General features: G+C 37.8%; 1 non-coding gene across 1 annotated transcript; it reads right to left on the bottom strand.

Moving 5' to 3' along the window:
- Positions 1-15,728: 15,728 nt before the first annotated feature.
- On the bottom strand, positions 15,729-15,797 carry Trnaa-ugc. Its single transcript has one exon. It is a non-coding gene; the product is annotated as a tRNA-Ala (tRNA).
- Positions 15,798-16,691: the final 894 nt, after the last annotated feature.

Raw genomic sequence — 16,691 nt, 5'->3', positions numbered from 1 at the left:
ATCTCAGCTATACAGGAGGCTGAGATCCGAGCATCACGGTTCGAAGCCATCCTGGGTAGGAAAAGCTGTGAGAATCTTATTTCCAATTATCCATCAGAAGACTGGAAATGGAACTGTGGCTCAAAATGGTAGAGTGCTAGGCCTGAGCAAAACTGCTCAGGGAGACAGCACCCAGGCCCTGAGTTCAAGCCCCACTATCAAAGACAATGAAAAGGCTTTTGACAATGTGTAATGAAGTTTTAGAGAGGCCTCCAGGAACATAGAGCACAAGCTCAAAAGTAGACACATGGATTACATCAGACTTACTGCAAAGGACGTGTTCTACAGTCTGAAGAGAAAACTAACCCAACGTCAGCAAATGTTTTCACATCATACATCTGATAGTGGCTTATGTTCAAAACATAGCATTAACTCAAACAATTTAAGAAAATATATAAAAAATAGACAAAGAGGGCTGGGAAGGTGGCTCAGTGGTAGAGCGCTTGCCTTGCATGCCTGAGGCCCTGGGTTTGATTCCTCAGCACCACATAAGCAAAAAGAAAAAAGCCGGAAGTGGCGCTGTGGCTCAAGTGGCAGAGCACTCGCCTTGAGCTGAAGAGCTGAGGGACAGTGCCCAGGCCCAGAGTTCAGGCCCCACGACCGGACCAAAAAAAAAAAAAAATAGACAAAGATGGGCAAAAGATCAGAGAAGGTGTTTCTTAAAGAAGACATTCTAATGACTAACAGGGATAGGAGACATTACTAATTATCAGGGCAAGGCAAATTGAGACTGCATTGTTAATGTCACTACATACCTGTTAGGATGGCTGTTATTTTAAAAACATAAATGTGGAGGATGCTGAAAAAAGAAAACCCTTATACACTGAGGGTCCAGTTATTATGAAGAATACTATGAAGGTTCCTGTAAAAAATTAAAAATAGAACTCCCTAATGGCCTAGTCAACCCATTTCTAGGTACATACCCAAAGAAAGGAGAAAAATATGCTGAAAAATTGTGTGTGTTGGAGCATGATTCCCATAGCTAAAAAATAAAATCAACATAAGCACATATCACTAGATAAACAAAACTGTAAAATATGAGTATAGTATATATCATAATGTAAGGTAAATTTAGGTATAATCAGTATAGTATAACAATATATAATATAACACATAAGATATAAAATTATATATTTCATATAATGCATATTAAATATCATATAGTAAAATTATAGTACTATATGTTTATAGTATATATGTATGTATGTACTATGTGAGTGTTGAGACTTAGAATGTTATTCAGCTTAGGAATGAAGGAAATTCTGCCATGTGTGATCATATGTATTACCTAGAAGACTACAAACCTATACATTAAGCACAAAAAGACAAATGCTCTATAATCTCATAAATCTGTAGAATTCAAAAACATCAACCTCATAGAGGAAAAGAATAGAAAGAATGGAAGCCAGGAGAAACAAGAAGTGATTGAGGAAAATGTATGACGTTTTAGTAGGCAGGATGAATAAATTCTATGCATCTAATGAATGGTGAGTATAATTAAAAGGTACTGACTGTATTCTTGAAATTTGATAAAAAGTTCGGATGCATGTTAAGTATTTATACCACACATCCATGGTAATGCTATGAGATAATGAGCTTTATATCATTTCTCAATGTGTACATATATAAAATTACACATTGTTCATCATAGGTACAATTTATTAATTGTACTTTGCTAGAGATAATGGGGAGGAAAGGATCCAGTAGATAAGTAAATAAGAATTTCAGACTTTGCATCTTCCTACTTGGGATTCTGGACTTCATTTTTAATCTAGAGGTCATATGTACTTCTTCATGCATTGTGAAGATTAATTAGGTGGTATCTTCAAGGCATAGACAACATTTCTGACTATTTTCAGTGTCAGACTTGTGGATATTGAGAAGAGTAATGATTTCACAATCACAGTTACTTTCAGTTTACAGTAAGTTTAGACTAATTTTGCCTCAGTTTAGTTTTTACAAGAATGTGGATAGACATAGTCAAATGTTGCTGATTCAAGCTTTGCCTTGTTTGAAGGTAGTACTTAGTTGAAGACATAAAGCATTAGACAAAACCATAATTTTTAGGGTGGCAGAACATGCTTGTCCAGGAGAAATATTAGCGGAAATTTGGAATTTGACAACTTTAGTACAGTGATGATTTGAGGGCATATTATTTAACTCGCAGCCACAGTTTCTTAAACCTTAGAATGTAACTGTGGTGTTTTGACTTGAGTGAACACACCAGGAAGTAAAGACGGAGAGCAACTTCTCCAATTTCTATTTATCTTCATTAGATAATAGAACTTCTGACCTCTAAGTCTTCTGACTCGCAACTCTGCAGGCTTTGGAAGAGAATTACAGTTGTTCACCATCTTCTTACCAACCAACTCTGTCTCAGCCCTTTAAGATGCACCTATTTCAATAGGATGGTATCTACTGGCTTAGAGTTTTATGTTCTATAGCATCATCTATAAAATTACTGTCTTCTCTCATAACTTTTCAATGAAGGAGGAAAGTCCAGGAAAATATATTGCTTTTCCCAGTTGATGAAGATTAATTCAAGTAGTACTTACAGAAAGTATTCAAGAGGAAAATAAGATTTAAAACTTGTTTCTCTGATTTTCTGGGGTTGTGATCAGCTTCTAGTGGTTCAGCGATCAGAGAATATGTATATTTGTATACCTATTCTAACACATATCAGTCTCACACATGCTAACATATATAATACAGGTTCTTAGAAGCTTTGTGAAAATTAACGCTGTTAAGGTGTGAATGTTTGAGTGACAGAAGTCACAGATTCTCAAGGGTGTTTGTATATGAAAATTATATATCAGAAGGTCCCCCCAAAAGTCTTCTTTAGGATTTTGCAGAAGGCTTGGACAGAAATATACAATCTAAGTATTTATTAACTATGTATTACAAATTAACATTTTATGTTCTAATGGAAAAGAAGGCATTATGTAATATGACCACTCTCCTCAGAAAGCTTGTATTCCAAGAGAAAGCATTCATATTAAATGCTTTTCAAGAGAAAGCATTTTTACATGTATTGGTAAAGCCTAATGTGGTCGGTTTATAAATCTTCCCATGTAAAATTTGCCCGTAATGCAACAGATATATGTTATAATAGATATAAAGTATAAAGTTAAAATCAGCATGAATCATAATAAATATATGTAGCCTAAAAAGGAGGTTAACAAGTACAGTTGAGTATGCTATGTATTTCTGTGCATTTTCCATACATAGAATTGTATAGTAAAATATAGCAAAATGTGTAAAAATAGAGAGAACAAAAACAAGCACAAAACAATAACTGAGGAGAGCTTTAGAAAATACTTTAACTGATGCTCTTTTCTCTCAGTTTCCTTGCTGCCCAGTGTGGACCTTGCTTTCCTTCCTATATCTGATTTGAATGATGCTTCAGTTTACCATAATTCTCATGAGTACAGAATTTATAAACCAACCATCCACCTCTAATAGGTAAGCTGGAATGTATTAAAATTAAAAGCTTTTATTTTGTGACAGTCAAAAGTAAGAGAATAGGAGTGGCATTGGGAGATAGTTCAGCGGCAGAGTGCTTACCTAACATGCAGGATCCTCATGAGTTCAGTTTCCATCACACACACACACACACAGAGGACACACACATATACACAGAGGAATGAAAGACAAGCCCCACATTGGGGAAAAAAGTATTTGTGAAAGCACATCTGGTAAGCACAATCTGATAAGATCTGGTAAAGGATGATTTTCCAAATGTAGAAAACCTCTTAAAATTTAACACTAAGAAATAATTTGATTGGGCCAATGACTTTAATATATATCTTACCAAAGATGATATACAGATGAGAAATAGGCATATAGAAAGATACTCCATGCCATATGTCACCAGGAAAATGTAGGTTACAACAACAGTAAGACTGTCTGTGCACCTATTAGAATAAACAAGAAATGCTAATTAGAGCAACAGTAGGATTGCACTGAATGCCTATTGGAATGGCCCAAATTCAGAGCACGGACAACATCAAATTCTGGGGAGGATATGGAGCAACAGGAATGCTCATTCAATGTGGGTGACATGTGCAATGAGCCACTTGGAAGTTTCTTACCAAAGTAAATATATTCTTGCCATAAGATTGAGCAATAAGACTTGGCAGTTACCCCCAAAGAGTAGAACATTTATAGCCACTCAAAAACTTGAATGCAATCCTGTGACTGCTAACAAACAAAAAACAAAAAGACAATGGCTCGAAATATTAAGTCAAGTTCCCTTGATAAACAATTCATTTTTGAAAACATTTGTATGCATATATTTAGAATAGTTTAAATATAATTACCCAAATTTAGAAGTAATCAAGATATTCTTCTATAAATGAATTGATAAGTGGTGCATTAAGATAATGGAGTAAATGATCTATTTTGTCTTGAAAAGACAGGGAAGAGTCTTAAATGCCAGTTCCTTAATGAAAGAAGCTAATTGGAAAAGCTTCTGTGCTATCATATCCCAATGATAGGACATTCTAGAGAAGGCAAAACTATGTGGAAAGAAGGTATTAGTGATTTCCAGAAGTAGATGTGGAAGAAAAAGATGAATAGGTGGAGTGTAGAGGTATATATATATATATATATATATATATATATATATATATATATATATATATATATATATATATATATACTACAGTGAGAGTACTTTGTATGATACTGTAGTGATGGACCTATCCTGTCCACAGAATTTCTACTGAGAATGAGCTCTTATAACAGATTTAGGGCTATTATGATGTGTGTCAAAGTAGATTTACCAGTTGTAACAAATGTACCACTTTGGAGGGGGATTGTTGATTGTGGCAGAAGCTAAACATATGTGGAAGGAGGTAGATGTGAACTATTTGTCCTTTCAATTTTGCTGTGTGCTTAAAAATTCTAAAGTCTAAAAAAACCAAACCCACAAGAATCATGAAATAGAAAGAATGAAGAGCAAAAAATAAAAGAGGAATACTGTATGTGTTATTATTGTAATGGAGATGGATGCCATGTTAAAATAAAACTAACCATTAGCTACATGGAGGAAGCGCTGGCTATAAACATGCGCATACACACATGTACATATCCATATGAAATAAACCCAAACACAATTCAGGTAGCGTTCAACAGTCAAGGAAACATAAGCCAATGAGAACAAAAAAATTCTACTTGCTAAGGGGGGAAAAAGTGAGGGAAATTCAGGCCACACCATATATTAATCCTCTGCTGCCCCCTCTGCATAGGATAGTTGAGTGTTGTGAGAACAGAGACATCCAGGGAAGATAATTTGTCAGATGCCCTTCTTGGCATGTGAGTCCATTTCTTGGCTAGGAAATCTGACTCCTTGCCCACGCTGGGTAGATGATTTTGTCCGGCACAGAATTCTCATAGTTCCCTCCTTATGAGACCACTAGGATTAATTTTCAGTGCATGTATACATGTATCTGAATTTTGATGGTGGTCCAGTGTTGGTGTCAGTGTTTCCCACCCTTGTGTCCTGGTTTGAACCTGACTGACACTGGCAGTCACTTTCAATCAATCATTGGCCACTACTCTCCAAGCTTTGGGTTTTTCCTGGGACTTCAACCCTCTCAAAACCCTCTCCATTCACTTTAGAAACTCCATTTCATTTGTTAAAAGCCCATTTGAGGGATTTGTAACTCGCAAACCATCTTCCTCAAACTCTTGTTTATTGAGCTAATTTGTTTGCTTATTTGGAGGATCAAGCCCGCTTGCATAGGATTAATCTCTGCTATTTGGGACCTGTTTGTGCACAATGCATGCTGTTCTGTGCTTAATGGCCCTTGGACTGGGCCGGGATGAAGAAAAATGGATAGGGAAGAGGCAGATGGAGCTCGTTCTTGCCTAATTTGCCTCCAGTCGCTGCACTAAAACTTTCAAGTCTAGAGACAGAATAAAGTGGTTCGTGATTACTGTCTATATCTTATTTCCTCTTTTCTGTTGGGTATATTGGGCAGAAGGAGAAAAGAAATGTTTAATGTGAGCCTGAAAGTGAATTTCCAAGAGGAAATATTGTGAAGATAGTTTTAAAGAAGATATTTGAGGAGAGTTAGAAGGTTTAGGCTGTTGAGAGGTTTTGAACTCAATCTTCAACAACTTTTTGGCAGAAATACTGAATACACATAAAGCTCAATGAGGAAGTAACCTAATTAGAATGAGTGTTGGAGAATGAAATAAAGCGAGTAACTGTGCATTATGTATAATTGATATATAATCTATAATTGGTATAATCTATAAATGTGCACAATTATATTTAAAGTAAATATATATATACTATATATGATTTATATAGAAATCGATACTACAGATTTTTTATTTTAATATTATTATTACCATCATCATCATCATATTCCTTCTGTATTTAATGAGGAAAAATATATAAAAGAATATGTCTTAGAGAGAAAAAAGAGGATTGTTAGCTTCTAGTAGAAAACAATTCAAAAGTGGAAAGGTTTATGTTGGCTCATAATCTCCAGTGTTTCTATCCATGGTCACTTGTGTTCATTATTTCTGGGTTCTGTCATGACAGAACATGTAATGAAGCCAAGCTACTCACTTCCTGGCAACTAGGAAGAGGGAGAGAAAGAGAGACTGGAGAAAGAGAAAGAGAAAGGAAGGAAGGAAGCAGGGCAAAATACATCTTTCAGAGACATGCCACTATTGACCTGCCTTCTCCATCTCGTTCCTCACACCCTGAAGTTTCTACCACCTCTCGATATCTCATTTAAAGTATGAGATTAAGCCACTGACAAGAACAGAGCCCTCAGGATCTTACCATATACCCACTCTCTGCAATGTCTGAGCTAAAAGCTCAAGGGATATTCAAATCCTTTAAAAGGATTATGAAAGCTAAGAAGGTAAGACAAAGGAATGTTCCTAAGTGGAGTCTCTAGTGTCAAGTGCTTTAGAAAGGCCAATGACCAACTGAAAGACAGTCATGGGATTTGCAAAGATGCCATTGGCAAGACGTAAGGACAAGAGTCAAATCAGAGGAAGTGACACAAATTGGAATGGCCAGGAAGGAGAGCATTTGTTTAGATTGTTGGCCTAAAAGGGAAAGGGTGCTCTGGATCCCTCAGTAACAAGGACGTTAAAATGAGGAAAGAAACTATTATAAGCCAGGGGTATGGCGTTTGTTTAAAGTTAGAAGGGCAAAGATACAGGTTGCAGTGAGGAAAAGATACAAGTGATAGTGTTGGAAGATCATCTTGCACAGAAAACAGGAAGGAAGAGACGTGAGGAGTTTTCTTTGAGCTCAGCCAGGTGAGGAGGAGCTAGCCTCAATACACAAGAGCTGGGAGACTTTCTCTGAGTCTCCATTCTTTATGGGTTCTTTCTCCTTTGAAATACTAATGGAAACTTTCCCCGTGGCTCTTTGGCATTCTAGTTCCACTCTATTTGCCTCTCATCTCACAATGTAGATTACTTGTGCTGTGTTGTGTAGAATGGCGCCCTGTGCACCATGAGGAAAGTCAGACAACCATACTTGGTAATACGAGTGAGTCTGGGAGGGAAGGACGGCTCTTGTTCAAGTGCTTAAACACACAGGAAAGCAATTATTTTCAACAATGTTCAGAGTCTTCGTGATGACACACTCCTGAAACACAAGTGGATTAGAGGAAAAATGAGAAGTTTTAAGATAGGAATTTAAAAAACAAAATTATTATCATTTTACTTTGGATTACACTATCGTGTGAAGTGTTGTGTTTTCTTTTTGCTCCATTTCAATAGAGCTCACAACTTCAGATTTCAATTATTGTTCACCCTCATCTCCAACCCCCAAAGATGAGATAAGGACCAGAATTTTGGGTTAAAAACACAAAACTTGTAATTAAGGCATCTTATAGAGATTATCAGAGGAGAGTCTATTTTAATAAACCCTGAGTTTTGTTTTATGCATAAAATGTAGGCCTAGGGATTTAAACTGAATTCAAGTACCTTTCCAATTGCAGTTAGAATTGAATAAAAACAGTAGTCAATAGATTCCCCCCCCCCCCCCCGCCCCGCCCCGCTCAGTTTGGGGCTCTGACACATTCACCATAGGAACTGTGTTTTGGGTAAGGAATGTAATAAATCTATTTGAAAAAATAATTATAGCCATTATGATTATTTGATCTGAGGCAAAGACATTAAAAAAAAATAAACCTCTTTCTTAATCCACTTGATTCCAGACTTCTTTTGTGCTGGCCCCCCAGGGATGTTTTGATATAGTTTTTTGTTATTTTCTTGAATTTGTTAGTTCATGACTTTATATTCATGCCAATGACCAGAGAGATGAATTTATTCATTCTATTCTTTCTCACACTCTAGATTGATGCATGCAATTTGAGGCAGCATGCAGAAAAGGTTTCATTAATTTTAGACAGGTCACAGATTGAAGAAACATATAGGGTGTTAATTGAAAATACTAGGTTGTATGCCATCTCCTTCTTAATTTCCCAGGCTAAAAGCTTGCTGGGTTTCTCCCCTTTGTCACAGAGTGCAAGTTCAGGATGCGATCCGTTTTAAATTAGCTTTGGGTTACTGCCTAGTTGAAACATCATATTGAAACTTGTCTCAAACTAAATTATTATAAAGTGTTTGATTGTGTGAATGGGTGAATGTTTTATTTCTCTGCCACAATTTTATCTAGGTTATTTAGGTTGAAAGTTCTGAAGGCAATACAGCTAACAAGAATGTCAGAGTCCTGTTTCACAACTCTCTTGTGCTATTTTATAAGGAAAGATGTCTACGAGCCTCCATTTTATAAAATCTTATCTTACACTTCTCAAATATATGGTTTGAACACATAATGCTTCTTGATCAAGTGGTTGTCATATCCATAAGTTAGGACACGATAAATCTTTCTGAAAATATAAGAATATGTGTGATAACTTCAAAAGCATTCATCCAAAGGGCTATGAATCTGTGTTTAAAAAATGTTTTATTTTGTTAGTCTTTGAAGGCCTCTCGGTAGACATAGTACATGGTTCTCAGAAAAATAGAAATTTTAATAAACTTGGTGATGATATAGAGTGTAAAATGTACTGTATCCATTAAAGCTATCTATTTTCCATTTTTGAAATGTAAATAATTGAGCCGGCCAAAAATTCAGAAAAATATGAATTAATGGAACTCCAAAGGAACTCATGAACTAGGGCTTCTAAGAAATCTCCTGCTGGGACAGTAGCATGTGGAACCTAAGCTATTTCAACAATACAGAAGTGGCCAATTCTTAGAAGCCTGACAGAATCCTATAGGTCCAAAGAGCTATCTGTAACATTACGAGCAGTAGACACCAAGAAAAGATGTTCCTTTATCTTGTCTGTCAGCACAAGTCAGCTGAGAAGTATCCTTTGCTTCTTGGTTCTCAGCTTCCTTGCCTCCCTCCTCTCCTTTCCAGCTGGTCTATTCTCTTTAGGGGAAAGCTATACCATTCATTTCCTTAAAGATTTCTTATGTAGCTGCTACTTTCTTTTGAAAGTGACAACAGCTCCACTGGGTTTTTCCCCCCATTTAAAAAATGATATGTGCTCATGACAAGCACACATATACAAATTTGGGGAAAAAATAAAATTTGCAAGACAAAAATGAAGCAAAAGTAACATTAGAAAAAAAGAAACCACATTCAAGTTACTCCAAGAACTACTAACATTTTAATAAAAATCTTTAAAGGGACCATTAACCCAGTCAGTCAAAATATTTAAAGGAATCCTACATGCAGGTAAGGAAGAAAGCTAAATGATAAAGCTTAGGAAAGAATAAGTTTCACGAGAAGAGTAGATGAACAAATGAGTATTAGGAAAGAATCAAGCATGTTCACCTCAGTAGCTCTCCAAAATCCCCAAAATGAATGAGAGAAAGAAAAGCACAAGCAATGTTTAAAGCAACCAAGAAAAGCAACAATAACAGCAACACAATATCAGTACTAACCTCTCAGTCAGAACCAGTAATGTAATGGTATTAACTCTCCAACTAGAGCCACTGACTAAGCAGATTAACAAAGCAAAATGCAACTGTTATTGTTGTTTGTAAGAAACACAGTGTCTGAACCAGAAGCCAATGGCCACACCTGTAATCCTAGCTACTCAAGAGGCTGAGATCTGAGGATCATGGTTCAAAGCCAGCCCAGGTAGGAAAGTTTGCGAGACTCTTATCTCCAATAAACCACCAGGTTGAGTCCCACAACCCACAAAAAAGAAAAAAAAAGAGAAAAGATAAATGGGCACAATGAAATTTAATTTAGCCATAAAGGAGAATTTTTTTTTTTTTTGCCAGTTTTGGGGCTTGAACTCAGGGCCTGGCACTGTCCCTGAGCTTCTATTGTTCAAGGCTAGCACTCGTCCACTTGAGCCACAGCACCACTTCCAGCCTTTTCTGTTTATGTGGTACTGAGGAATCAAACCCAGGGCCTCATGCATGCAAGGCAAGCGCTCTACCACTGAACAACCTTCCCAGACCCCAAAAAGTAAATTCTTAAGGTCATCACTCAGGACATGTGTGCAGGCACATACATTTTGCTTATATAAATGAGATTGTGTTACTGTCTTTTTTATTTGGCAGTATATTTTATATACCATTCTCTGCCAACAAATGTAGCACTCTATACAGTCATTCCTCAGCATTGCTACCTGGGTAGGTGTGTATTGCTTCTCAACTCTCTCATGGATACTAAAATCTCTAGATACTCCAGTTCCTTATATAAACTCACCTAGTATTGGTATATAGTATGCACAACCTCTTCCCATAATTTTATTTACTTATTATTTATTTTTAGTGCTGGGGTTTGAACTCAGAGCTTTGCATTTGTTTGGAAAGTGTTGTATCACTTGAGCCATACCTCTGGCCCTTTGTGTTGTATTTATTTATTTTTTTTCTGACAGGGTGTTGTGTTTGTGCAGGAGAGCATGTCAGCATGTGTGCAATACACACCTGATTTCCCCCAACTATTTTCAGGTCAGTTGGTGGAAGGCACAGAGGCAGAACACATGGATGTGGAGGAAGGGTTATGACAATGTTTCAGGTCTACATCAGGTTCGAGAACACTGATTTTCATCATTTATTTAAGTAAGCACAAATAGGACTCTTCCCGGTTTCCTGTCACACATAATACCACAGGGTTTATCCTTGGATAGACATCTCTGAGCCCTTTGTGACCATCACCACAAAACAGTTGCTATAGGATGAACTGTCACAGAAAAGGGTGAATGTACAGAATGAATTGGGACTTTTCTGGGAGGGAAGTTGATGTGTGTGATGAAAATGTTTCCCATGTAGGGTTTTTGGGAACAGACAATGGTGATTACACCCCAATATCCACCCTTTCTAACTGATCTATCTCCTTCCACGTCCCCCCATTGTTTCCTCATTGGCAACATGCTAAGGGTTAAAAAAAAATCCAACCTTCTTTGCTTTCCGTTAGTTTTCCTTCTAAAATAATTCTGGTCAATGATTCATAAATAGAAATCTGTAGGGGATTTCTGAGAGTTTTTTTTTTTTTCCTGGTAGAAACAGAAATGCTTCCATTCTCCCATTGCTTTCCTGTCTGAAGTGGGAATGCAGTGCCCTGAGAGAAAGCAGCCCTTTTGTGAAGCCAAGGAAAAGAATTCATGCTAAAATGGTGACACAGAAGCGGAGATAATCAATCTGATTCCTGAGAAAGCTGTCCCATTCCTGAATTACTTGGATAAATCACAGATATATGACCCAGAGTTGTGCTAAAACACACCCTTTCCCATGGCAATTCATTCTGTAGAAATGAGCTTTGTGGAGATGGTCACACAATATTTATGTTCCGTCTCTACTTTTATTAAATAAGCATGCAATCTTCATTCCTCCATTTAGTAAATCAAGACCCTTCCCTCAAATTCAGAAGACTTGAAGCCATTCTCCCTCTCCCCTTGTGTTATCTTTAAGGGCTCAATTTAGTTACTGTATATGTTGGTTCATAATAGTTCCCCAAATAAATATTGTGAATGCATGGGTGGAAGTTGTATTAATTGTTTTTTAATCTCTACAATCTTCCCTTTCTTGATATCTTGATTTTGATGATCTCCTAGTAAGTCTTTCTCTCTAGGTAGGTTTGTAAGTGACATCATTTGGGATTTTTCTTTTCTGCTTCATTATTTTTAACTGTTAACATTGCAGGAAATGCTGAATTTTTTTCTGATTCAGATACTTTTGATATTTGTGTGATTTTTGGGGGAGTTATAATTAGTTTTATGACTGTCCAGGCATGCTTGGTTGTCACGTAGCCATGTCGGGAGCCTGTTGAGCTCTTTCAGTTTATATGCTAGGGCTTTGTTTTGATGCTCAGGAAAAATTTCATTGAACACACCTTTGCTTATTGTGTGTAATGTTGATGTTATTCACAGTGCTTACAAGGCCTACATTAAGTAATTTACATGCATTATCTAATGGAATCATAATAATACCTGTCCTTAAAGATGAGCACACTGAAGCTCAGGGATGTTCATCAATTTTCCCAAGACTCCTCTGCTAGCAAATCAAAGAGGCTTTTTATAGACTCCCAAATTTGAGGTGAGCCTCAAATCTCCAGCTGGTCATTTATGCCATCTTCTAAAGGGTTCTAAGTTCTGCTTGAGTTTTTTCTTTAGATCAGCTGTATGTGTTAGGTTGGATCCCAATCCATATATCCTGTTGTGTTTACACTCACACCTTTGTCATAGTCATTTTTTTTTCTTTCTAGTTATGGGGCTTGAACTCAGGGCCTGGGTGCTGCCCCTAATCTGCTTTGCTCAAGGCTGACACTCTACCACTTTGAGCCACAGAGACACTTCCAGTTTTGTGGTGGTTAATGGGAGGTAAGAGTCTCATGGGAACTTTTCTGCCTAGGCTGGCTTTGAACCATGTTTTTCAGATCTCAACCTCCTGAGTAGCTAGGATTACAGGGGTGAGCTACTGGTACCTGCTTTTCTTTTAAAATGTAAAGAGAGCATCTTGAATTGGATAATTTCTTCAAAAACATGATTTTACATAGTGTCAATTTTTCCTTTAGTATCTAATTTTTGTGTGTGTGTGTTTCATTTGAAGACTTACTTAAATGCTTACTGATTTCATTTTTTGTTTTTGCCTTTGCCTTTTTCTTAGTGTATTTTTCATTGCAGTGTTTGGCCCCTGTGTGGCAAATACAATCCTGTGTTTTCCTGGGTTCTCAATGCACCTCTTCTTTCTCATGTGCTCCTTTATGCTGGTTCACTTTTCTCTGGATGGCATGTATGATTTTAACATAGAATCAATCCCGGCTTTCAGTTTCTAGTGACTATTTCATGTAGGGCAGATGTGCTAGTAGGATGGACTATTTGTCTGTGATTGGTTGAGCTCTCCCACTCAGTTTACTAGCCAAGGGAGCCTGAAACAATTCCTGGGCAAAAGAGAGGGAGAAGAGGTATGTTGGTCCAGTAGGAATTTTGGATAGGAAACCATATTATAACGAAACCACTAGTTTTCCAATTTTGTATATGTCTTGATATTCTGTATGACTCATGGACAGCCAAAAGAATCTGTATAATCTAAGAATGTGTTTTTTAGTGCATGAATCTCAGTGACGGATTTAGTGGGGGAAAAATCACCCCCCTCCAATTTAGCATGTATATGTGTAAGAACTTGGGTTATATATTTGTGGCAAACATTTGATCCCTTTCTTAGGTCATTGGAGTTTGCAAGGATGCTATGTTCACCAGAAGCAGCATTTAGAACATATAGTCACTCCAGAAAACAGAGTCCAAAGCAAGTTAGGAGACAAGGTCATGATAAGGAAGCGTAAAGCAGCTTGGTCTCTGTTGTGGCGATTGTTGATCACTCTTGCTAGATATCTGAGAAGCAACATGAACGTGGGTCAGTCTTACATGTCAGTGAGTTCCCATCTTGCTTCAGCAACGATGGAACCTGTAGAGCTGCCCAGGCATTGCCTATATATGTATACTGAAGCAGTTCCTGCAATGTTCCAGGCCCTACAAGGTAGGAGCCTGCAGATGCAGCCCAGCTATTCAAACACCCTTTCTCGAAGTGTGTATGCAGAAGCCATCTCTGAGCAGTAGCTGCAGAAAGATACCTTTGAGATCCTGGCAATCCCTTTACTCTGGTGGGTAAAGAAAAGTTTACTGGGGACAATTGTCAGTCTCTCAGTAAAGATTTGAGAAAGTGAATGTGAGATTTAGGAGAGAACATGGTTGTTTCCAATTAGATTTAGCAGTACCCTAGGTTCTAATAAAATGGAAATTGCTAATATTGCTCAGTAGTTTGCTGAAGTTCTGAAATTTTTCATTTCCTGATATGAAAAGTTAGGTAATCAACTCCACACCTACTAAGTTTCACTGGAATGAGTGTAGGCCCACAGTCTTGCCTAGTAAACTAACTAGAGGTTTCACCTTATTTCCTTTGTCTCAGTGAAATCCTTGAGTGGCTAGAGGTGACACGGAGTATGCAAGAGAATTTCAGTGTAATTTAGGCAGATATCCAGTCAGTAAAAAGTGAAGACTTCGGGGCTGGGAAGGTGGCTCAGTGGTATAGCACTTGCCTTGCATGCATGAGGCCCTGGGTTCGATTCCTCAGCACCACATAAGCAGAAAAAGCTGGAAGTGGTGCCGTGGCTCAAGTGGTAGAGCGCTAGCCTTGAGCTGAAGAGCTGAGGGACAGTGCCCAGGCCCAGAGTTCAGGCTCCATGACAGGCAAAAAAAAAAAAAAAAAAAAAGTGAAGACTTGGGCTTTGGACAAAGTCAGGGAGACCAGATGTCCCTCTGAAGTAGGATGTCTGCTTCAGATGTTTGAAGCACTCAAGTAACTGCTTTCTCTCTCAATCACAACTTAATCTCAAGAAGAGAGAACTGTTTTGAACCAGGAATCCAGATCCCATGCAAGCAGACAGATTAGTTAATGCCAAAGACCTACTGACTGCTTGCATATGGTCTAGCGATATTGAACTATTGAATGCTTGTATCCTATGTGAGGCCTAACTTAGACATTAGCTATTTTCCACTTCCTACTTGGACAATTTTATGGCTGTTACTCTTGTACTGATACAGCCACAGGATTGGCGAGATTTTCCACAAACTTACACTCACATACATATTACAAAGATAACTTTTAAAAAATGTTTTTCATTTTGAATTAATCACAGATTTATAGAAGAATTACAGAGATCATATAGAGATTAGCTGGATATTTCTTTAATGGTCGGTCCTTTCAACAACCATCACGTAATCATCAAAACTATGAAATTCTCATGGTTCAATAGTATTTAACTTCCCCAAGTTTTCAGTATTTGTCTGTTTTCCACTCCAAGACCTTCTCCAGTATTCCACACTGTTTTTAGTGGTCCTGTTTCTGAAAACTACAGTCTTCAAAGATTCCCCAGCCTTCCTTTGTCCTTCAAGACCTTTATGCAAGATCACTAGATTATTTCATAAGATGCCTTTGGGTTTCTGCCACATTTTCTCATGGTTAAAATAAACTTAGTCTGTTTCACAAGAATATCAAAGTAAGGATGCCATGTGCTTCTCCTACGGGTTCATTTGTAACTTCTTTTTTTTTTTTTTTTTTGGGTCCGATCGTGGGGCCTAAACTCTGGGCCTGGGCACTGTCCCTCAGCTCTTTTAGCTCAAGGCTAGTGCTCTACCACTTGAGCCACAGCGCCACTTCTGGCTTTTTTCTTTTTGCTTATGTGGTGCTGGGGAATCGAACCCAGGGCCTCATGCATGCAAGGCAAGCGCTCTACCACTGAGCCACCTCCCTAGCCCCATTTGTAACTTCTTTTTATCTAGATCTCACTTGTAAAGTTGAGCTTCTCGTCACAGAATAGCAAGTAGTAGGTACTCAGTGTTCAGGGAGGTTGTGTGTAGATTCTTGGCTTTGTATGTGGTATAGATAATTTCTAAATTGCCTATCTCCTCATCAAATCTTGTGATCCCATCTCATCGATTCAGCCCACAAATGTTTATTGTGAACTTGTACTAAATGCTAGGCACTAGAGTACAGAAAAATAATTGCATTAAAAAAAATCAGTTCCTAGGAAAAACTGGAGTGTGTGTGTGTGTGTGTGTGTGTGTGTGTGTGTGTGTGTGTGTGTGTGTGCGCCAGTGCTAGCCTTGGAGCTTCAACTCAGAGCCTGGATACTGGCCCTGAGTTATTTTGCTCAAGGGTAGCACGCTACTACTTGAGCCACAGCTCCACTTCTGGTTAATTAGGAATAAGAGTCTCATAGTCTTTTCTGCCTGGGCTGCCTTTAAACCACAACCCTCCTATCTCAGCCTCCTGAATAGCTAGGATTACAGGTGTGAGCCACCATTGATGCCAGGCTGAGGTAGGTATTTTTTAAATCTCTTTTTCATAGCAAAAGTAAGGAATAGAGATATTAAATAACTCAAGACCACAGAGCTAAGTAAGAGGAGTGGGTTTTACCCCAGGTTTGTTTGACTTGAAATACTGTACCTTTGCTATTTGTATTCCACATTGCTTTCGGATTGAGTTAGGGCAGTGAACTTTAAGTACTGACAAGGATGTTTGGGTGGAAGAGCAAATACTTCCAGTATAAGAACATATGTGATGCAGAGGGGATCTTGGAATGGAGTTATATATAAAAAGTAGAGGAAATTATATGGGTAGTGAGACACTTGAAGAAGATAAAA

The sequence above is a fragment of the Dipodomys spectabilis genome, unplaced genomic scaffold (assembly GCF_019054845.1).
Source record: "Dipodomys spectabilis isolate Male_0828 unplaced genomic scaffold, ASM1905484v1 ptg000002l, whole genome shotgun sequence".
Taxonomy (NCBI): domain Eukaryota; kingdom Metazoa; phylum Chordata; class Mammalia; order Rodentia; family Heteromyidae; genus Dipodomys; species Dipodomys spectabilis.
This window is presented reverse-complemented; position numbering and strand designations above follow the sequence as displayed.